This window comes from Aegilops tauschii, chromosome 6 (assembly GCF_002575655.3).
Source record: "Aegilops tauschii subsp. strangulata cultivar AL8/78 chromosome 6, Aet v6.0, whole genome shotgun sequence".
Taxonomy (NCBI): domain Eukaryota; kingdom Viridiplantae; phylum Streptophyta; class Magnoliopsida; order Poales; family Poaceae; genus Aegilops; species Aegilops tauschii.
This window is the reverse complement of record NC_053040.3, coordinates 274,133,852-274,158,360: the sequence shown is the minus strand read 5'-3', so window position 1 is coordinate 274,158,360 and position 24,509 is coordinate 274,133,852.

Genomic DNA, 24,509 nt, shown 5'->3' with positions numbered 1-24,509 from the left:
GTGCGGTTTTTGCCCACACGATCGTGATCGAACGACCGAGAGCATGGAGGGGGTTTGGATGGGTTAGTGGGCTGATTTGGAGAGGTGCTGGGCTGCAAAGAGAAGGGGGTTTTCGGGCTACGCGGTTAACCGTTGGGGCATCAAACGACCTCCAAATGGAACGAAATTTGACGGGCGATCTGTCGGTGCTATACCAAGGCCACTCGGCAAGTCTCGGCCCATTCCGAGAATGTTTTTCTCCCGCTCACGAAAGAAAGTCTGAGAGGGGCGACGGGCGCGTGCGAGAGTGTCGGAACGCGAAACGGACAACGGGGAAAAGGACCGGATGCAAGTTTTGAAAAACATGATGATGCAATGCAGATGATGACATGGCAAAATGCAACACGCAAGCAAATGACATGGCAACGACGGCGAATAACTGGATGACACCTGGCGCATCGGATCCGGGGCGTTACAACACTCCTCCACTAACAAGAGATCTCGTCCCGAGATCTTAGGACCGAGACGGAAGGAAAAAGGGATGAGGTGAAATAAGAATGCAAGAGGAAAAGCAAAGAATCGAGGGCACTCGAGAAGAAGAGAGGAACGACGAGAATGACGAGAATCAAATGCTCATGGAATCGGATAGACTCTGAAACCACTCTGGTTAGAACGAGATAAGAAACGAATAAGACTGAAAGGATTTAGGCAGCACTCTGGCTGAACAAGGAAAAGAATAGAACATGAACTTGAGAAATGGAACGATACTTGACTTGAGGAACAACACAAAACCTCCGGAATACTTGAAATAGTTGAATGAAAGGAACGAAGAAGAAATGATATCATCTACCACAACTGAGTTTGAAAGCATCCTTAGGAGGAAGGATTGAACGCAAAGTTGTTGAGAAAATCAACAACGAAAAGAATAAGCTTGTTGTGGTCTTATGGGTACATCTCAAAATGAAGAGGTGATAACCAACCACAAACGGAAAAGATTGAAAAGCTGAGAGGAACGAGGAAATGCAAAACTCCACTTCAGAAGAATATGGAGAATTAATTGCACTTTGAGAAGCAAGAAGAAGATACTTGAGCTACGCCTACAAGAATCTTGATGAACACTTGAAGAATGAATTAAATCATGACGAACCACCGTGATGAACTCCGGTAACAAAAGGATGACGAGATAAAATTGAAGGATGAAAGGGATAAGATTAAATCCTTGCGACGATTTGGATGGAGGTTCGTGACGAAATTGGCGAGAAGCTTAGAACTCCGGATAAGAAAAGATGAAAAACACTTTGAACCGAGAATGTGATAAGATGAACAATCTCCGAAAAGAAGCGATTAATCCACATGAAGAAAGAAAAGAAGGATTACGTTATGCTTATCCTCCACCAATTAAATTGATGAGAAACAATGGATTTGCATACTACTTATTCACGTTGGAAAGATTAAGGGGGGGGATATAGTGCAAAACATGAGAAAGTCTTCGTGAACCACCGGTAGGATTGGAAAGAACGAATGAAATGATATGATAACAACAGAAAGAATCTTGAACAAGCCACCGTAGGAATTGAAACGAATGACGAAAAGAGAATGAATCACCGGAAAGAATTAGAAAAGCACGAATATACTTGAGGGAATTTAGAGACAAGAGAACGAAGAGATCGCAAACTGGTTAAATAGCAAAACACCGGAAGAATATGGAGACGAATGAAAAGGCATGAATATAGAATAATTGGAGAACGGATTTTGTTGAGGATATGGCTACTGGTGTAACCCGCCGTAGATGGGCCGGGTTACGATGCGACAGCTCTTCGTTCAAGTAGCCCAAGGACAGGTTAAGGATGGCGGTTTAGTAATAGGTCTAAGGCCCAGAGCCGGCTTAAGGCCCGTAGTAGTAAACCACCGTTGCGGCATGACTTGTAATGTAAGGCAAGAATAGTTAAGAGCCCGAGCCGGACACAGTTTATGAGCCGGCTGGGACTTTGAGAGCCGCTGGGCGTTAACCTTTCTTTATAAAGGGACGACCTGGCGGCGGTTCAGGACAAGTAAGATCAGATCGATAGCCAAGCAGAGCGGTTTAGCTCTTGGTCATCGAAACCCTAAGCAATACCACCTCAACTGGACGTAGGCTTTTACCTTCAACGTAAGGGGCCGAACCAGTATAATCTTTGTGTCCTTTGTCCTGTTTAACCCCTTTAAGCTTCCTAGCGGCGATGGCTCCACGACTAAGTCCTTGCTCGAGGACATCTGCCGTGACAATTCCACGACAGTTGGCGCCCACCGTGGGGCCAGCGCACGGTGGATTTGAGTTCTTGAAGGGCAGCTTCGAAGGGCTCAATGGATATGCTGTGGGCCAGATGACCAAGAGTCGTCGCGGCAAAGTCTACGTCGACGATGCAAGCTGGGGCCCCGACGCCGGCTCAATCGAGTACGGGTACCGGGTCCCCTTCGACGGAATCCACATATTGGCAAGATTGGTGAGCCGGGCGCTGAGCCGGACCTCTGCGCCGACCCCATCGAGACAGCTCAGCATGCAAGACCCGCCCGGACTCTGCCTGTCTTGAAGCGTACTTACGTGGGATGCGTCCATGGAGGACTCTCTGAAGGATCTGGATCTGGCGATGAGACGGCCGCTCGCTCTGACGGCGGGTCGTCCCCAGACGAGACCAACTCGTTATATCAACTTCAAGATGGCAGGCTCAGGGGTTGTTCCGATGGCGATAGTATTCCGGACCCCATTGAGCCGCCCAGCCGGGTTGGGATCTTCATGGCCGGCGCACAACCTGTTCAAAACCCCGCTGCTGGGGCAGGGGGCCCTGCGCACTCGCCGACTCAGGCGCTGATGGATCTCACAGATAAGATGACAGCCCTGTTAACTGCTACGTTCGTCCCAGCGGATCAAGCTCAGCATGACGCGGAGGTGGCACAGTTAAAGCTGGATATAGCGAGAGCCAAGGAAGATCTAGCAACGGAAGGGATCAGGATGGCTGCAGAGCGGGCGGCTCTCGACGCCCAGACTCAGCTGATTCAGGCGCAGTCTTCCGGCAAACGATGGATCAGAATGCATCCAATGAGATCATGAGAAGGAGGCATTAGAAGGCTCAATCTCAAGTCCCTCCTGTCTACGATCCTCGAAACCTCTTCAACACTGCTGGTGCAGGGCCCAGTAACCCGGCAGAGATCACGGCACCCGGGGCTGGAACGCCAATTCAGCCGCAAGTGATGGGGCCTCCCCGCGTGAGCACTACCCCGCCTCAGTACGTGCCGATACCACCGGGTCATTATGCCAACCCGTTGGAAAACATGGTCGCCGCGGTGGCACGACTGGCGGCTCTCCCAATCGAGGGCGACTCTCCAACGGCGGTCGAAACCCGCCGGGTCAGAGAACTTCTTCAGACGGCTCTAGCGCAACAGGAGGCATATTCATATAGCCGGGACAGGATTCATTCAACCCCTCGTCCAGGCCGGAGCCCAAGTTATAGCAGACACATGGTCTCAGCGACCGGCTCAAGCAACGTCCGGCTTCTATCGAGGCAGGTATACCTACGAGGACCGGAGGTGTCCCTTGTCTGGTGCCGGCTCTCCGTAATGAACGTCTGCCCAAGGATTTCAAAGGACCTAGGAAGGTACCTAATTATACGGCTAGTTTACAACCCTGAGCATGGATCAAGAGCTACGAGATGGATATGGAGTTGCTAGAGGTCAGCGAAGCGGCAATGGCCAAATACTTCACCATGATGTTGGATGGAACTGCCCGCACTTGGTTGAAAGGACTGCCGCCTAATTCTATCGGGTCATGGGCAGAGCTAAAAGCCCGGTTCATCCAAAACTTCAAAGATACATGTAGACAATCTATGTCAATTGTGGATTTGACTAACTGCAAGCAGTAGGAGGGCGAGTCTACAACCCATTAGGTTCGCCGGGTCAAAGAGATAATACATTCGTCTGATAAGATGGATGCCGGCTCTGCAGTTTTAATGCTGGAGCAAAATTGTCGTTTTGCGCCCCTGAAGATGAAGCTCGGGCGGCTCAAGCGCGATTGCAATGATATGGGTACGCTGATGGCGGCTCTGGTCAAGTACGCCGATTCTGATAGTACCAAGGATCCCGCGTAGGATGATGAAAGGACAGGGAAGGGAAAGAAGAATGGGAATGACAAGGGACCTCAGCATAACCCGGCGAACCAGGGAGGTAGCAAACGTAAGGCTGATGGTAGTATGGAGTTTGTAGCCAACGCCAGTGCGCAGGGTAACAACCACCGTCGCAAGGGAAGACCGCCTCCCTGAGCCGGCGGGTCAGGCCCGACGCATGAGCAGTTGCTGAATGAAACTTGTCCTAGGCATGGCTCTAGGGAGAAGCCGACACTCATCTATGGAAAGATTGCGCAATCATGAAAGCCTTCAAAAATTCCAATGCTTTTAATGGCAACAATGGGCCGGGCGGCAGCTCAGGCGCCGGCGGTTTTCATGGCCCGGGCGGCGGCTCAAATCCCAGTTCTCAGAATTTCCAAGGGAGTTTTAATCAGCAATCTAGCCAGGGTAATCAGCAGCAGCAGCAGGGGGGATACCAGACCAATCCAAAGCAGCTCAATGGTGGGCAGTATCATGTGTTCACTACCAGCCTGTGCAAGCGAGACCAGAAGCTTCATAAGAGGGCTGTAAATGCTGTTGATCCGGCGGTTCCCCGCTATTTAAGATGGTCTGAGCAGCCTATTGTATGGAGTAGGGAAGATCACCCTCCCCGGGTTGATAATCCGGGTCACCTGGCCTTGGTGGTGGCCCCTCAGGTTGGGGGATATAAATTCACTGAAGTGCTCATGGACAGAGGCAGCAGCATCAACATCCTCTATTATGAGACCTTCCGTCGTATGGGATTAACTGATAAAACCTCAGCCAGTCCAATACTGTTTTCCATGGGGTGGTGCCCTGTAAGTCGGCGTATCCAATCGGTAAGATCGAGCTGGAAGTAGCCTTTGGAGATGAGTAAAACTACAGGGCGGAAAAGCTAACCTTTGAGGTGGTTAAGATAAGAAGCCCGTACCATGCTTTATTTGGGCGGCCGGCTTACGCCAAGTTCATGGCACGGCCGTGTTACGTGTATTTGCAGCTCAAGATGCCGGGTCACAATGGGACCATTATGGTTCATGGCAGCCAAAAGATAGCGTTGGAGTGTGAGGAAGGTGACGCTGCTTACGCTGAATCTGTTTGTGCAACAGAGGAGTTGAAGTTTTACAAGGATAATGTTGACCCGGCAGATATCACGTCTTTGAAAAAGCCAACCACGGAGCATGAGCCGGTAATGAAATTTAAGTCAGCTGATGAGACTAAACTTCTTGATTTTGTTCCAGGTGACTCATCTAAGCAGTTCAGCATCAGTGCCAATCTGGATCCGAAATAGGAAGGCGCGCTCATCGAGTTCATCCGTGAGAACAGGGACATCTTTGCATGGAAACCTTCTGACATGCCGGGTGTACCTAGAGAACTCGCTGAGCACACTCTCAATATTGATCCGAAATTTAAGCCAGTCAGGCAATTCCTCCAGCGGTTTAATGAGGAGAGGCGGAAAGCCATTGGTGAGGAAGTAGCCCGGCTCTTGGCGGCCGGGTTTATCGTTGAAGTCTTTCATCCAGAATGGTTAGCTAACCCGGTGCTCGTGCTCAAGAAGAACGGCACCTGGCGTATGTGCGTAGATTATACGGATCTAAACAAAGCTTGTCCGGCTGATCCTTTTGCTCTCCCTCGTATTGATCAAATTATTGATGCTACGGCGGGTTGTGAGCGTTTGAGTTTTTTGGATGCATATTCTGGTTACCATCAGATCAAAATGGTTGTTAAGGACCAAGAGAAGACGGCGTTCATTACTCCTTTTGGAGCCTTCTGCTATGTGTCTATGCCTTTTGGGCTCAAGAGTGCATAGGCAACTTACCAGCGTTGCATGCATAATTGTCTTCATAATCAGATTGGGCGCAATGTTCATGCCTATGTGGATAATATCGTGGTCAAATCCAGAAATAAGGAGACCTTGATAGATGATCTGAGAGAGACCTTTGATAATCTCCGGGTCTGCAAGATGATGCTTAACCCGGCTAAGTGTGTCTTTGGTGCTCCTGCAGGCAAGCTCTTGGGTTTTCTGGTTTCTCACAGAGGCATTGAGGCTAACCCGGAGAAGATCAAGGCAATCACCTCTCTGGCTAAGCCGGCGTGCATAAATGATGTCCAGCGTCTGGCGGGTCGCGTCGCTGCTTTGAGCCGGTTTATAAGCCGGTTGGGTGAAAAGGCCATGCCACTGTATCAGATGATGAAGAAAAGAGATGACTTTGTCTGGAATGATGCTGCTAATGTTGCTTTTCAGGATTTGAAAAAACAACTAGCTGAGCCACCAGTCCTTGCTGCTCCTGTCGACAAGGAGCCTTTATTGCTGTATGTCGCCGCTAACACACGAGCCGTTAGTGTACCTGTGGTGGTGGAGCATAAGGAAGCGGGTAAGGATCATCCGGTTCAGTGGCCGGTTTACTACGTAAGCGAAGTACTCATTGAGTCCAAACAACGGTATCCACATTGGCAGAAGCTTGTTTATGGGGTGTTCATGGCAAGCCGGAAGCTTAAGCATTATTTCCAGGGCCACCCTATCACTGTGGTCAGTTCTGCTCCCCTAGGAGATATCATTCAAAATAGGGAAGCCACAAGAAGAGTTGCTAAGTGGGCTATAGAACTTGGGCCTCATGGTCTAAAATACGTGCCACACACTGCTATCAAATCTCAAGCATTGGTGGATTTCATCAACGATTGGACAGAGCTGCAGGTGCCTGAAGAGAAACCGGATAATACATACTGGACTATTCACTTTGACGGGTCCAGACAGTTGGAGGGCTCGGGGGCTAGAGTTGTGTTAGCTTCCCCTCGAGGTGACAAATTTCGTTATGTACTACGGTTGATGTTTCCCTGTACTCACAATGCAGCTGAGTACGAGGCCTTGCTCCATGGTCTTCGGATGGCTAAAGAGATGAGCTTAAGCCGGGTAAGGTGCTTCGACAACTCAGATTTAGTGGCCCAGCAAGTATCAGGCAAGTGGGATTCCAAGGATCCCCTCATGGCGGCTTATCGCTGTGAAGTTGATGCCATTGCTGGACACTTTCAGGGTTACCAAGTAGAGCACATCGATCGCAGAAAGAACGAGGCGGCTGATGCATTAAGCCGGCTGGGCTCTCAGCGAAAGCCGGTGCCGCCTAATACTTTCTTGGATATTCTACATAACCCTTCTGTCAAATTGCCTACAGAGGAAGGCTTGGCTGTTCCTGACCCAGAAGCACAGCTGGTGGCGGCTCTCCATGTTATCCCAGATTGGACTGTGCCATACTTAGCTTACATGACCCGGGGAGAATTGCCTGAGGATGGAACTTTGGCCAAACAAATAACCCGGCGGTCTAAGTCAATGATAATTATCAATGGCGAGTTGCATCATCGCAGTGTCACGGGAACTTTTCAGCGTTGTGTTTCCTCTGAGGAAGGTCAAGCAATTTTACGTGAGATTCACGAGGGGGATTGTGGCCATCATGCCAGCTCAAAATCCCTTGTGGCCAAGGCTTTTCGTCATGGTTTTTATTGGCTAACGGCTCATGCTGATGCAGAGGACTTGGTCAGTAAATGTGACGGTTGTCAGAAGTTCTCAAGACGGGCTCACGTGCCGGCTCAAGAGTTGAGGATGATTCCAATCACTTGGCCGTTTGCAGTCTGGGGGCTTGATATGGTTGGGCCTTTCAAACGGTCCAAAGATAAGAAGACCCACCTCTTGGTGGCGGTTGACAAGTTCACAAAGTGGGTTGGGGCAGAGCCCGTTAGTAAGTGTGACGCAGCCACGGCGGTTCAGTTCATGAAAATGGTGATATTTCGCTTTGGTTTTCCACACAGCATTATAACTGACAATGGTACCAATCTGTCTAAAGGCGCCATGGAGGAGTTTTGTCAACGAGAGCATATTCGGCTTGATGTTTCATCAGTGGCTCACCCTCAATCCAATGGTCAAGCTGAGAGAGCCAATCAGGAAATCTTGAAGGGCATCAAGCCCCGGCTTTTGGTCCCTTTGCAACGGACGCCGGATTGTTGGGTGAAGGAGTTACCCTCCGTGTTATGGAGCATCAATACTACTCCTAACAGGTCTACGGGTTACACGCCTTTCGTCATGGTTTATGGAGCGGAGGCGGTCCTCCCTAGCGACATCCATCATGAGTCGCCTCGAGTGGCGGCTTATGTTGAGGCGGATAATGAGCAGGCGCGTCAAGATGCTCTTGACTTGTTGGACGAACAGCGTGACGTAGCAGCAGCTCGCTCGATGATTTACCAACAAGACCTGCGCCGCTATCACAACCGCCGGGTTAAGTCCAGGGTCTTTCAGGAAGGTGATCTGGTGCTCCGGCTCATCAAGGATCAAACAGACGCACACAAGTTATCCCCGCCTTGGGAAGGGCCCTTTGTGGTCAGCAAGAACTTGCACAACGGGTCATACTACCTTATCGATGTTCGGGAGCACAAAGATTCACGTAAGTCGGAGGAGGAGACCCGTCAGCCGTGGAACATAGCTCAGCTTCGGCCTTATTACACTTGAGCCACCGGCTCTCATAATGTACATATTTCTAGAGCCATGTATATATTGTGATAAATAATAAAGCAGGACCTCTGTCCTTTTTTCCTCCAAAGGTAAATGTATTATTGTTATTTCCATTGCAACATTACATGGTCACTTGGAGGTTGATCCGGCTTATGATCGTATTCGAATCTAGCCGTTAACAATATGATCACTTGGGGGCTTCCTGTTCAAACATATGTCGTATTCGAACCAAAGAGAACATAGCTGTCGATACCCACTTGATTGGCATATTGCCGAGCTCATTGGGGAGTTTTTCTTGATCATATTTGAATCATAGCTCAACCCCCTTTGGGAACCGACGTGGATCGTATTTGAATCAGCGTCGTTAAACAACTCTCAAGGACATTTGGGGGCTTCCTGTTCAAACATAGGTCGTATTCGAACCAAAGAGAACATAGCTGTCGGTACCCTCTTGATCGGCAACGCCAAAGCCACTGGGGGCTATATGATCGTATTCGAATCTTAGCTTAACCCCTTAGGGACGGTTCTCAGATCGTATTCGAATAAGAAGCCTCCAAACTTTTGACATTTTTTGATGCAAACAAGTTCTTTTGATCATATCGAAAGTATTCAAGGGTGGTTCTACTTCCACCGGCTTAACCTTGATTAATAATGTTAATGGCACATAATAAGCATTATAAGTGCTAGTGAGCCGGAGTTCTCCACCTTATTATTTGGGTTATATAAACTGGAAGTATATTTGAAGGCTCGCAGGTATGCTACTATGGTATCTCGAAGATATAATTGAGAGCCGGTTTATTATGACTTTGATTCATATTCCGGGTTATATGACTCTCCATGCGGTAAGCCGCCTAGAGACTTGTGACTTGTTTTCCATGCAGGAGAATTAAAGACAGCTATTTAAAACTTAAGGAAAGCAGAGGATCAAACATAACCCGGAAGCATATAAAGGAGCAGTTTAAATGGAGTTAAGCACTACACACGTGCACGATGGCACGACAAAATTAAGTGTTCATCCTACTCTATTACATGACTCCCCGAGTCCGAAAGGTGAGGCATCGTCTTTTAAGACATCAAATGAGCCGCCTGCGAGATCAAGGACGTTGTTGGCCTGAGGTTTCCGAGTCATCCCTCTCTGCTCCTCCGGCTGTGTCCATGTCCTGGAAGGTTGATGATTTCCAGTCAATGCCACTCAAGGCTTCAAATTGAGCCTCATCATCAATTAACCCGGCCGGGTCAACTTTAGGGGCGAAGGTATGCTTACGAGTCGGAGGGATCAGGCTGACTGCTTCATAGCGTGGAGTTGGGATCCTCTGATTCTCCGCGTCATAGCCCGGTTGATACTTGGTAAGGTCTGTATCATTCCCAATCAAGGTGGCCATCGGGCGCACGCTCTTCACACAGGCGGCAATGTCTTTCTGGTCAAAGGGGGTGTCGTCTTCCTTCAAGATGGGGTATCCAAGAGTGATGTCGGCCGGGTCTAGCTCCGGTAGAAACGCCTTGGTGTCACGACCGGATTTTCGGGATATTAATTTCCCAGAAAAAAAAACGGCCTTTGTGCTCACCAGCCCCAGGATTACTTGTAGCTGATGAGGCACCAACTTGATACAAGATATTCCAAGCAAAGTACAAAATATGTAGTACAAGACCATTGTGGCCTAAGAGTACAACACTTGGTTTTCTAGTGGTTGATGGCGGAAGCGGTTCGTGGTTCATCTGCGTCTATGGGACTCCATTTCCCACAAGAACAGCTGACCAGGATAACTCCTATCTTCGTGAGGCTGCTATCACCTTTACATGGGTTCCGGGGCTGTCGTCGCAATGCTCTCTCCACGCAAGAAAATCTGGCCAAGACAATAGCCAGGGACAAGCCAGTGAGTACGTTTGAATGTACTCGCAAACATTAGGAACGGGGGTATAATATAACAAGGGATAATCCTGCTCCGAAATATTTTATGTCATAACGTCTGTCACGAATTAAATGAAACTCTGTGATGTACGCATGCAGGAAAAAATATGAACATGCAATACGGGAGTAAAAAAATAGAATGTACTGACCGAGTGTCTGAAATGACTCCTCGAAAAGTTGCAAATAATTTAACAAGGCCGCAGTCGGGCGGCTGAGCGACACCACATAAAGGGCTTATAAAGGATAAATAAATAACAAACATACCGCAGTCGGGCGTCTGAGCGACTCCACATAAAGGGCTTAAAAAGGATAAATAAATGACAAACATGCCGCAGTCGGGCGTCTGAGCGACGCCACATAAAGGGGCTTATAAAGGATAAATAAATGACAAACATGCCGCAGTCGGGCGTCTGAGCGACGCCACTTAAAGGGCTTATATAATAATAATCACAGTGAATATCCAGGAGGTAGAACCGTCCCAGGGATACTCAAAAATTCAAACAAGTAACTGGTTAGTCCACAATAATAATAATCATAATCCTCATGTGTCACAGGTCATAAACAAAATCTAGTCTAGCCGTTTCTCCATCCGAAGACCGTCACTAGCCTCTAGTTTAGCCGTGTCTCCATCCGAATACCATTACTATGATCCAGTTTGCCATGTCTCCATCCGAATACCGTTACTATGATCCAGTTAACCGTGTCTCCATCCGAAAACCGTCACTAGACCCATCTCAGTCTGTAGTCCTTACCCATGGACATGGCTATCCAAAAAGATATGACCTCTGCAGAGAGTGTACTCTTTTCCCACGAGTAACGGATTTATTTGGTCCATCGGGACTAATTCCGCCTACGGCCTTTTAATTGAAAACATGTCTGACCTGCACACACCTGCTTAACTTATCGGTGTCTGGAATCACCCACAACACCTGTCAAGCCAAACTCTAAGTGGGGAGGCTACAACCTCGACGTAGCATGGGATCAAATTTATATACGCGCGCTCTAAGGGGTGCCCCCCTCTCGGTCCCAACCGGAAACACCCATGCCCCCGGACCAGGTGGCATGCCTACCGGATGCATCCGGTATCTTCCACCATGGCCTCTCTGTACGGTGTGTGCCTTGGTAAGGGGTTGACAACTTACTGAACCGTACCCTGTCTGCGACAGGGACCAGTGGTAGTACTAAACAAATAGGGAAGTTACTAATCAAGACTCGACCTACGACCGACTCAGGAGGTCCAAGTATTCACCAAATGATTAACATCACCAAATTATTTCCAATAGCAGACAGAATCACCGCTCATCAAATCTCATCATGCCATACCGAACACACTCATCCCGACGAGGAACTAGGGACAAGCTCGTGTCTACCCAAGACCACGACTTTCCCGGCTTCCTTCCGGTATGCATGAGGGGCTCACGAGGATGATCACTATCACCAACATATCCATTAATAACAGCAAGGTATCTCCAGTATGCACTCATGCGTGTGACTTTATCGTTACATAAAAATAACGTATGCTCCAAGTCAAGTGGTGTTGTAACCGTATCAAAACACCACACAAAAATATTATGCCAAAGTTCAGAAATGCTTGCCTTCAAGAGTATGCAAAGGGGGCACTTTTTGAAAGCTTTCTCTTCTCTCCATTTCCTATTTTGAAAGAAATATTCAAATAACAAATATTTCAAAACCAGTACAAAAATTTGTCCCAAATATTTTTGAAATAATTCTTAAAATAAACTAGATGAAATTTGAGAGAGGTAGGAAAAAGAATCAACTCATTTGGAGTTTTATTTTAAAAGATGTAGCCAGTCAAAGTTTGGTCAAATCTCTGTTTTAAATAAAACCAGAAAAGGAAAACGTTTCGGGGGAGAATACACTTTTTGTTCAGCGAAAACGTACTTTGCGGAACACATTTTCACTTAAAACGCGCGTCGGCGGGGCTGGGTCGCTGACAGTGGGTCCAGGGGGCCCACTGGTCAGGTTTGACCATCCCCCCCTCTCCTTCCTGTTCTCTGCCCGAACGGGAGCGGGTCTCCTGCGATCGCCGTCGACGAACGGCAGCTCCTCGAGGGCACCTGAGGGCAGGGATGAACCCGCAAGACTGGGGCGGTCCTCCTAGTGGTCGCTGGGTCATCGGGGGTGGAAGGAGTCGCCGGCGGCGAGCTCCGCGGCGGAGGGGGCTATGGGAGTGAAGTGAGTTTTGGGGTCCGGTGGTTTCCGATCGAGGCTGAGGCACTGGGCAGCTCCGCAAGGACAAGAGGAAGCGAGTGGTGGCGCTGGATGGGCGGGGGAGTGGCTGGTTGCGAGGAATGGCACCGGAAGGCAGCGGCGGCCGAACCAGCCGGAGGTGGGGAAGATGGCCTTGTCCGGTCAATCCACTGCTTGGGGTGCTCTAGGGGGAAGGTTGAGGTCGCCTGAGCGCTCGGAGGGGCTCGGGGTCTCCTTTTATAGGCGCTCGAGGCTGGTCCCGCGGCGGCCGTGGATAAGAACTCCGGCGACCGCGGTGCTGTAGCCGCAGGGCGACGTGGCGGCGACGAGCGCGTGCCGACGAGCTTCGGGATAAGATCGAGCTGTTCATAGGGGCAGCTGGCGCGCGCGGGTGGCTTGGGCGGCGCCGACCATGGCAGGAGCTCGCTGCCGACGCCGGATTGCCGCCAAAAGCTCTGACGGCGGCGCTGTAGTGCGCCAGGGGTGGCGTGGAGAGTGGGCGAGTGTAGTGCGTGGTTCAGCAGGCGAGCAGGGGCCAGGGACGGGACGCGACGAGGGCGGCAGTGCGACGCGGCAGCTCAGTGCGCGCGCGTGCAAAACGTGCGCTCTGGGTGCGCACAGAGCAGGCACGGGACATGCTCGACGAAGTGCCAGGGCAGCTCAGAGTGCGAGGGTGGGGCTGGCAATCAACAGGACTAGGATAGGGATAGCTAGGAGTTTAGTGGACAAGGTTGCTGGGTCAGTGGAACAAGATCATAGTGCAAACTAGGAAACATGCCCAAAACTAACTGTGCACACCAAGTGTTCGACAGAATGGCCAGTGCATTTAGGCAACTCTCGGAGTGGCCAAAATCTCCAGATCAGGGTCTCTCTAGTAGTAGGTGATGATGGTCAGATCATTTGGGCAAAACCAGAAACTTGCTAGTGCAAGTTTTGCAAAACTACAGTTTTGGACAGAAAGAAAAAGGTCTCATTGCATGAACTTACAATCCTCCAATGAGTCCTTTCTCCTGGACTTAGGGTTTGGTAGGGAGGGCTACAAGCAGGAAAAAGCTCAGGGTCACTAGAGCAAAATAAAATAGGGTTGCAGTACAAATCACCAAACTGGACCAGAATGAAAAAGAGGTTGATTCACTCAAATTTTTCAAAGATCATCACTAGGTTTTTGCATGAAGTTGAATTATATGCATCTACTGACATCTCCAAACACTTGGAAGAATTTTTAAAGAAATATTTAAATAGGTTGTAGTGCAAAAATACCCACTGGACCAGATTTGAAAAGTTTATGTAGAGCTAAAAAATCTTCAGTAACCAAAAGATATTTTTGCATAAAAGTGATGTGGAAACATCACATGACATCCCCAAATTTTGGTGGAAATTTTAAATGCATTTGTCAAATGGTTGCAGTGCAAAACAATGCTCCAAATTTATGAAAGATCATTTTAAAAGAGTAAACCTCAAGAGAAAGCAATTATGCAATTAAATCCACTGATAAAGAATTGTTTTTTATAAAGAGGGCATACAAGTCCAATAATACTTTTGGAAATTTTCCACTTGAGGGAAAAACTCAAAATAACCAAAGGAAAAATCTAGACAAATGGAGAAGTTTTATTTCCTGGCAAAATTTTAAATGAATAAAACAAGGTCAAAATTTTGGGGTGTCACAACACTACCCCCCTTAAGAAAAAATCTCGTCCTAGAGATTTGTTAAAAGCTGTTTTGAACAAACATTGCTCTTAAAAAAATCATTTAACTGTGCAAAATAAAATGGCTACAGTGAGAGAGCAATAAGTGGTGTAAAACCACAGTGTGGTACACTGGCGTAGCGTGGAAAAATCCATGGTCGGCGAAAACGAGATATTTCTACGTGCATACAGTAATTCAGAATAAATCTAAATTACTAAAACACGCTGGTCGTACCCGAGAGCACAGTGCTCTCTGTGGCTGACAGGTGGACCCGGGGCCCACTGTCGGCCTCTTCTTCTACCTCTGGCTCTCTCTTCTCTCTCGCGTGCTCTCCCGCGCTTCCTCCACCGGCGACGCCTAGCGCGTAGGGCATCTAGGACGTACTGCGATAGTGCGCGGCGTGCTAGCTGCCGGTGCAGCGTGCACTCACCTCGCGGGCCAGTGCACTGTCGGCCCTGCTCGCGGACTCGCCTCCGAACACCGGCGATCGAGCGACGAGTGGCGTTGGTGGACCATGCCCACCGTACACCGATCTCGAGCTATAAAACGATCACGGTGCTTCTCTCTTCTTCCTCACACCTGGCCTCGCTTCTACTTCCTCTTCCTTCTCCTCCATTGCCGTTAGCAGGAGCTCGAGACGAGGCTCTAATGGCGGAGGCGATGCCGGACTGGTACGTGGTCCTAGTGTGTGGAGGTTTGGCGATGCTGCTGGGGCTCTCCGTGCTCCTATGCGCGATGATCCTGGATGATCATCGTGATGCTGCCGCTCGAGTGTTAGCTCTTCGCGGTGGCAGCGATCACGAGGATTAGGTGCGGCATCGAGTGCTAACTGCTGTCGGTGTGTTGGGGCAACTTGTGCCCCAACGATTTCTCCCAAATCTCTCTTGCTGAGACTGTGGTGTCCTCGGGTGTGATCAGTTAGGCGCAAAAAATGTGTACGAGGATTTGTAATCAGCGCACGAGGTCGAGCGGTTGAAGTTGTGAGTCTACTGTTACGGTGCTGCACGAATAAAAATCTATGCCATGAAGATATATGCGCTGCAGCAACTCGGGGGAAAAAATCTCGTCACAAAAATTTATCGTGAGAGAAAACAAAATTAGTTAAAACAAAAATAACAGCAGTAAAACTGCTCACATAAATGAAACCAAAAATCGGATCTGTTGCACAAATTTTTGGATACCACGCACAAGTCACACATAAATAAATACTGGGATAATAAATACAGCGGTGATGTTTTACAAAGAAAACGGCAAAAGGACAGGGTCCTGAGAAAACGCCTCTGGTACTGGGGCGCACTCTTCTTCTATCGGGGGAAGCGGGTTGACCAGTCAATGAACGCGCCTCTCCTGGTCAGGCCTCAGTGGTCTGCCAATAGCGATCCGAGGATTTAAATCAGCGAGGCTCTGGAGATAACCCATTACCCGCTGAGTCAAACGCTCCTAAGCGATAACGTACTGGGCAAGGTTGGCCAGTACTGGATCTATCTCAATTCGTCCACCGGGAAAAGATGCAACTTCTCCGGGTGCTGCACGACTCGGAAAATAATAATATCCTCGTTCGCTGGCATAGGGTACCGCGAATCGAAGACGCGCGAGCGCTTCGTACGCAGCAGCTTCTATGGCCATATGCGGAGTTGGCATGGATTTTCCCACGAAGGAAACTTCCGTTGGGTCTTGGTTTGGGTATGCGGGAGGGATGTGCACCACTGCCCAATATTTCGAGGTGGATGGGGTGATCCTCGATTTGAGCAACTCGTACTGGGGTGGATGGGTGGCACTCATGGTACTGCAGGTAAAGTCCCACAATAATTTAACAAAACTACCTGGGGTTGCGTCTGGGGTTCTCAGATAAATACTGGGGGTCGGCATGGCAAAGAAATGGCTGTGAGTGTTGCGCACAAGGTGAGGGGTACATGGCAAGGTCACGAGGTGGCCTTTTATAGCATTGGGGCTGGGTTATCTACCGTGGTGAAGGGTAACTGGTTGTCGATCCTGTTCTTGGGTCAATGCCACAGATATACATATCACATAAATGTGACGCATTACTGTGGGTGCCGTCGGGGTTGGTCTTGGTAGCTGCACCCGAAAAATATGCAACTATACGCCAACGTACATATGCATAGCTACTACTCCAAAAATAGGGGCGCTCAAGTAGACAGCATTTAATAAAAGCGATACAAGATCACACCATTACAAAGCGTAGGGAAACTAAGGCTCGATACAACTCGAGCGTCTTAGTCTACTTCATTAATGTCTAAGTGGGCTGGCCTGGTGGACGCCGGGGTTTCTCCACGGGTTTCACCGTCGGGATCTGCTGGTTGAGGTTGAGGGGCTGCAGGGTCGGGAAAGTGGTGATGACCATCGCGGGGGTGGCTGGCCACAATCCCGTTGGAACGGGTTCCCAAAAGGCATCGAAGCGCTTTTGGGGACACCAAAGCACTCTGGTTGATGGCTGGGGCAGACCTCAAGGGATCGATCGGGTGTCCGAACAGCACGACTGGGTTGTCGGCGTCGGGCTCAATTTCTCCTCTCGCCGGGGCTCGGCGGACCAGTTCTCCACGAGCTGCGATCAGATCAAGGGTGACTTGATCGAACAGTTGCTCTAGTGCGTTCACATAGCGCACCTGATGCAATAGTGCAGGATCTGTCTCGTGATCTCCGTTGGCAACCTGGGGCAGCCTACCATACCCGTCACGGCTGGGGTAGTAGTAGAACGAGCGACAGTTAACTCTGGGCGACAAGTACCGGAGTTGAACTATAGCTTCTCGAGCTGCCAGTTGGATGGCTTGCGGCTCAAAGGAAGTTGTCCTTCCAGTGAACCTGTAGGGGCGTTCTGGCGACAGACCCGTACCATAGATGTGCACCGTGGCCCAGTACTGACGGCTCTCACCGTACATGGGTCCTTGGTACACAAAATATTCAGGAGGCTCTTCAAATGCATAGGCACGGCGGGTGAGGTTTGCAAGCATGGTCAGAAAACCTCCCAGGTTGGTTGCTGTAGTCTAATTGTGAACAATGGGGCCAGGCATCGTGGCTTGGTTTGGGAAAAGGGTTGTGCTGTGTTGAGGCTAGCGTGCCCTTTTTATAGGAAAAGGGGACGGAGTCTTCCTCCGCACGCTTGCGATTGAGACGCGTTTAGGTGTCGGTCACTGGCGCGCGATCGACGGGCTAGGCTGATAGGTTGGGCACCGTCTGCCGAAAGGTGTCGGGTCACTGTGGGGCTATCATACGCGAGAAGCTTGGCCGGGATTAGGTTAAGGTCTGGTGGTTTGGTTAACCTAGGTTTATTGACCTAGCTAAGATAGGATTAGCCAATGGTCAGCCTCGCTCTGATACCAAGTCTGTCACGACCGGATTTTCGGGATATTAATTTCCCAGAAAAAAATGGCCTTTGTGCTCACCAGCCCCAGGATTACTGTTAGCTGATGAGGCACCAACTTGATACGAGAAATTCCAAGCAAAGTACAAAATATGTAGTACAAGACCATTGTGGCCTAGGAGTACAACACTTGGTTTTCTAGTGGTTGATGGCGGAAGCAGTTCGTGGTTAATCTGCGTCTATGGGACTCCATTTCCCACAAGAACAGCTGACCAGGATAACTCCTATCTTCGCGAGGCTGCTATCACCTTTACATGGGTTCCGGGGCTGTCGTCGCAATGCTCTCTCCACGCAAGAAAATCTGGCCAAGACAATAGCCAGGGATAAGCCAATGAGTACGTTTGAATGTACTCGCAAACATTAGGAACACGGGTATAATATAACGAGGGATAATCCTGCTCCGAAATATTTTATGATCATAACGTCTGTCACGAATTAAACGAAACTCTGTGATGTACGCATGCAGGAAAAAATATGAACATGCAATACGGGAGTAAAAAAATAGAATGTACTGACCGAGTGTCTGAAATGACTCCTCGAAAAGTTGCAAATAATTTAACAAGGCCGCAGTCGGGCGGCTGAGCGACACCACATAAAGGACTTATAAAGGATAAATAAATAACAAACATACCGCAGTCGGGCGTCTGAGCGACTCCACATAAAGGGCTTAAAAAGGATAAATATATGACAAACATGCCGCAGTCGGGCGTCTGAGCGACGCCACATAAAGGGGCTTATAAAGGATAAATAAATGACAAACATGCCGCAGTCGGGCGTCTGAGCGATGCCACTTAAAGGGCTTATATAAGAATAATCACAGTGAATATCCAGGAGGTAGAACCGTCCCAGGGATACTCAAAAATTCAAACAAGTAACTGGTTAGTCCACAATAATAATAATCATAATCCTCATGTGTCACAGGTCATAAACAAAATCTAGTCTAGCCGTTTCTCCATCCGAAGACCGTCACTAGCCTCTAGTTTAGCCGTGTCTCCATCCGAATACCGTCACTATGATCCAGTTTGCCGTGTCTCCATCCGAATACCGTTACCATGATCCAGTTAACCGTGTCTCCATCCGAAAACCGTCACTAGACCCATCTCAGTCTGTAGTCCTTACCCATGGACATGGCTATCCAAAAAGATATGACCTCTGTAGAGGGTGTACTCTTTTCCCACGAGTAACGGATTTATTTAGTCCATCAGGACTAATTCCGCCTACGGCCTTTTAATTGAAAACACGTCTGACCTGCACACACCAGCTTAACTTATCAGTGTCTGGAATCACCCACAACACCTGTCAAGCCAAACTCTAAGTGGGGAGGCTACAACCTCGACGTAGCATGGGATCAAATTTATATACGCGCGCTCTAAGGGGTGCCCCCCTCTCGGTCCCAACCGGAAACACCCATGCCCCCGGACCAGGTGGCATGCCTACCGGATGCATCCGGTATCTTCCACCATGGCCTCTCTGTACGGTGTGTGCCTTGGTAAGGGGTTGACAACTTACTGAACCGTACCCTGTCTGCGACAGGGACCAGTGGTAGTACTAAACAAATAGGAAGTTACTAATCAAGACTCGACCTACGACCAACTCAGGAGGTCCAAGTATTCACCAAATGATTAACATCACCAAAATATTTCCAATAACAGACAGAATCACCGCTCATCAAATCTCATCATGCCATACCAAACACACTCGTCCCGACGAGGAACTAGGGACAAGCTCATGTCTACCCAAGACCACAACTTTCCCGGCTTCCTTCCGGTATGCATGAGGGGCTCACGAGGATGATCACTATCACCAACATATCCATTAATAACAGCAAGGTATCTCCAGTATGCACTCATGCGTGTGACTTTATCATTACATAAAAATAACGTATGCTCCAAGTCAAGTGGTGTTGTAACCGTATCAAAACACCACACAAAAATATTATGCCAGAGTTCAGAAATGCTTGCCTTCAAGAGTATGCAAAGGGGGCACTTTTTGAAAGCTTTCTCTTCTCTCCATTTCCTATTTTGAAAGAAATATTCAAATAACAAATATTTCAAAACCAGTACAAAAAGTTGTCCCAAATATTTTTGAAATAAATCTTAAAATAAACTAGAGTAAATTTGAGAGAAGTAGGAAAAAGAATCAACTCCTTTGGAGTTTTATTTTAAAAGATGTAGCCAGTCAAAGTTTGGTCAAATCTTTGTTCTAAATAAAACCAGAAAAGGAAAATGTTTCGGGGGAGAATACGCTTTCTGTTCAGCGAAAACGTACTTTGCAGAACACGTTTTCACTTAAACGCGCGTCGGCGGGGCTGGGTCACTGACAGTGGGTCCAGGGGGCCACTGGTCAGGTTTGACCATTCCCCCCTCTCCCTCCTCTTCTCTGCCCGAACGGGAGCGGGTCTCCGGCGATCGCCGTCGACGAACGGCGGCTCCTCGAGGGCACCTGAGGGCAGGGATGAACCCGCAAGACCGGGGCGGTCCTGCTAGTGGTCGCTGGGTCGTCGGGGGTGGAAGGAGTCGCCGGCGGCGAGCTCCGCGGCGGAGGGGGGGCTTCGGGAGTGAAGTGAGTTTTGGGCTCCGGTGGTTTCCGATCGAGGCTGAGGCACTGGGCAGCTCCGCAAGGACAAGAGGAAGCGAGTGGTGGCGCTGGATGGGCGGGGGAGTGGCTGGTTGCGACGAATGGCACCGGAAGGCAGCGGCGGCCGAACCGGCCGGAGGTGGGGAAGATGGACTTGTCCGGTCAATCCACTGCTTGGGGAGCTCTAGGGGGAAGGTTGAGGTCGCTTGAGCGCTCGGAGGGGCTCGGGGTCTCCTTTTATAGGCGCTCGAGGCTGGTCCCGCGGCGGCCGTGGATAAGAACGCCGGCGACCGCGGTGCTGTAGCCGCAGGGCGACGTGGCGGTGACGAGCGCGTGCCGACGAGCTTCGGGATAAGATCGAGCGGTTCATAGGGGCAGCTGGCGCGCGTGGGTGGCTTGGGCGGCGCCCACCATGGCAGGAGCTCGCTGCCGACGCCGGCGTGCCGCCAAAAGCTCTGACGGCGGCGCTGTAGTGCGCCAGGGCAGGCGTGGAGAGTGGGCGAGTGTAGTGCGTGGTTCAGCAGGCGAGCAGGGATCAGGGACGGGACGCGACTAGGGCGGCAGTGCGACGTGGCGGCTCAGTGCGCGCGCGTGCAAAACGTGCGCTCTGGGCGCGCACAGAGCACGCACGGGACATGCTCGACGAAATGCCAGGGCAGCTCAGAGTGCGAGGGTGGGGCTGGCAATCAACAGGACTAGGATAGGGATAGCTAGGAGTTTAGTGGACAAGGTTGCTGGGTCAGTGGAACAAGATCATAGTGCAAACTAGGAAACATGCCCAAAACTGACTGTGCACACCAAGTGTTCGACAGAATGCCCAGTGCATTTAGGCAACTCTTGGAGTGGCCAAAATCTCCAGATCAGGGTCTCTCTAGTAGTAGGTGATGATGGTAAGATCATTTGGGCAAAACCAGAAACTTGCTAGTGCAAGTTTTGCAAAACTACAGTTTTGGACAGAAAGAAAATGGTCTCATTGCATGCACTTAAAATCCTCCAATGAGTCCATTCTCCTGGACTTAAGGGTTTGGTAGGGAGGGCTACAAGCAGGAAAAAGCTCAGGGTCACTAGAGCAAAATAAAATAGGGTTGCAGTACAAATCACCAAACTGGACCAGAATGAAAAAGAGGTTGATTCACTCAAATTTTTAAAAGATCATCACTGGGTTTTTGCATGAAGTTGAATTTTATGCATCTGCTGACATCTCCAAACACTTGGAAGAATTTTTAAAGAAATATTTAAATAGGTTGTAGTGCAAAAATACCCACTGGACCAGATTTGAAAAGTTGATGTAGAGCTCAAAAATCTTCAATAACCAAAAGATATTTTTGCATAAAAGTGATGTGGAAACATCACATGACATCCCCAAATTTTGGTGGAAATTTTAAATGCATTTGTCAAATGGTTGCAGTGCAAAACAATGCTCCAAATTTATGAAAGATCATTTTAAAAGAGTAAAGCTCAAGAGAAAGCAATTATGCAATTAAATCCACTGATAAAGAATTGTTTTTTTATTAAGAGGGCATACAAGTCCAATAATACTTTTGGAAAGTTTCCACTTGAGGGAAAAACTCAAAATATCCAAAGGAAAAATCTAGACAAATGGAGAAGTTTTATTTCCTGGCAAAATTTTAAATGAATAAAACAAGGTCAAAATTTTGGGGTGTCACACTTGGCCCGGCTCAGAGCGGCTATAGCTCCGGCTCTTGCAGAAGCCCGTCTCAACTCTTGGAAGCATTGAGGAAGTACGGCAAGCCACCTGAGTACATCTGCCAGGTGAGTGGGAACCTCATTTGACAAAGCCACAACAGCTAAAGCACGCTGTGACCCGGTGTAAAGTTGCTCTACCAAGGTATAAACCGCCTTCAGCTTGGTCAGCATGTTCTGATTGAGATTGGAACTTCTGGGACCTGCATAACAAAGTCAGGTGAGCTGATGGCAATGGTGGGACTTATGAGACATGAATGATGTAAACTAGTTAGAAACTTACAGAGTAACTTACCGAAGATTGCGGAGACCATCTGAGATACATGGCGTTTTAAGCCGGAAAGTTCGGCGGTTCTTTCAGTAAGAGCGGCCTCTGCTTGTTCGGCCCGGCTGAGCAAGGCAGTCTTCTCATCCGCCTAGGCTTTTCTTTCTGCTTCAAACTTTTTCTTCAGTTTTTCTTGAGCAGAGACACTGAATTCAAATTTGGAATTGGCCTGTTGGGTCTCACTTTCCTGAGTCTTCAGGCGGTTCTTTAGATCAGAGATTTCCGATTCAAATTTTTTACAGGCGGCCTGTACAATTTCCGGGTTACAGTTAGGGTGATTATAATGCAACATTAAGTCCCAAGCACTTTGCAAGCAAAGACACTTGGCACTTGCGGGCTAATGTATGCTGAAAAGCTCTATTTATAGTGTCGGTTCATGAAAATAAGTCCCAAGCACTTTGCAGGCAAAGGTACTTGGCACTTGGGGGCTAATGTGTAAAGTTGCTCAACTACTTGATTAAAATAAGGAAAGAACCGGGTCAACTGTGCTGTTTAAGCCGGCCCTTGAGTGGTACCAGGTAAGCTGGTTTTCTTGCAGTAGTTATTAAGCCGGTATTAAGTCTACAACATATTTTATCATAAGTCATAGACTTGGGGGCTGGTATGGTAAGGATAACTATGGAGTAAGCAAGAGAGTCATACCTCAGATTTTTTCTGGATTTGCTTCACCATATCAATTTCTAGGTCCCGGCTGTTGTGCACTTGATTAACATAGCCGGAGACAATATCTCCAATGCTCAAATTAGCATAGTCAGTGATATCCAGCCTGGCCCTGCGGCGTTCCAGCAGTTCTTCCTTGGCAGAGCATCTAGCTAACACAGTGGGTCTTCCCGGTTCGACAAACTCTGTCCGGGTGATTACAACATCCGGATCATCTAGATGAGTCGGGCTGGGGATCTCCGGGTTATCAGAACCCTCCATGACTTGTCCTTCAGATGGAGCAGTGGTGGTTTCAGGAGCTGAGGCAGACGGCGGCTCATGAGCAGAAGCCTCAGGTTCAGTCAGGACCGGCTCTTCGGCCGGCTTATTTTTCTTCGCCTTCTTGCTGGGCTTTACTTGTACACTGAAAGTCAAAGAGTTAGTGCAAAAACATGAGTAAGATAAGCACAAAGTAAGCTGATCATCATTACCCGGGTGCGGTCTTGAAGGCCGGCAAGCTAGACTGCATTGAGTCGCCGGAGGAAGGTGAAGTTCCCTAGTAGTTTGAATCAGAAGAATTGAGTGGTTGACGAGTGACGCCCGCCAAAGGATGAAAAGGATGAAATTATAGTTACCTCTTCATTCACCTCGTGACTTGTTCTAGTATCCTCCTGCTGATAATCCGTGTCATTAAGATGGTTAAAAAAGGAGCCTAAAGAGTCAAGAACTACCTCTGACTCGGAGGTGTCTGCCAGACGAAGCAGGTCCGAGGCGCTAGGTTTACTCCCCTTCTTACGGGGAGCGGCTTTCCTGGCGGCTTTTTTAACTTTCCTGGCCTTTTTGGCAGCTTCATGGTCATACTTGACCTTCCAGAATTTATCATTAGCCTGTAAAATACAACAATGATTAGTAAGGTAAGACAAAATCATTAAAATGGAAGGAGAAGCATTCAGGTCAATGGTTTACCGCAGGAGCCGGGTTAGTCTTGCAGAAAGGGCTTAAGCCCACTCTCCCGCAATCTGCCAGGCTCTCGTTCAGAAGCGACTTGGTTGAATCATCAATAACGTCCTCAGGTAAGTCGTCTGGACTATGTCGTAGAGGATCATCTTTCCGGCCTGTGTACTCACACATCAAGCCGGGGCGGCGGCTTAAAGGAATCACCCGCCAGGCAACCCAGACCCGAACCAGATCAATACCATTCAAGCCGTTCCCCAGAAGAGCTTTGATTTTGTTGATGGTGGGCGTAAGTGGTTGACGTTCAGCTTGAGATAATTTGTCTGGCAAGGGGTGATTTGATTCCAGACGCACGGCGCGAAAGCCGGGTAGAGGGTTCTCGTCAGCCGGAGAAGTGTCCTGGCAGTAGAACCATGTCTGGTTCCAATCTTGCGGGTGGCTTGGCGGCTCAGCATAAGGAAAGAGACAATCTCTCCGTCGTTGGATTGAAATTCCACCAAGTTCCAAGCTAGGCCCGTTGGCACATTCATTCTGGC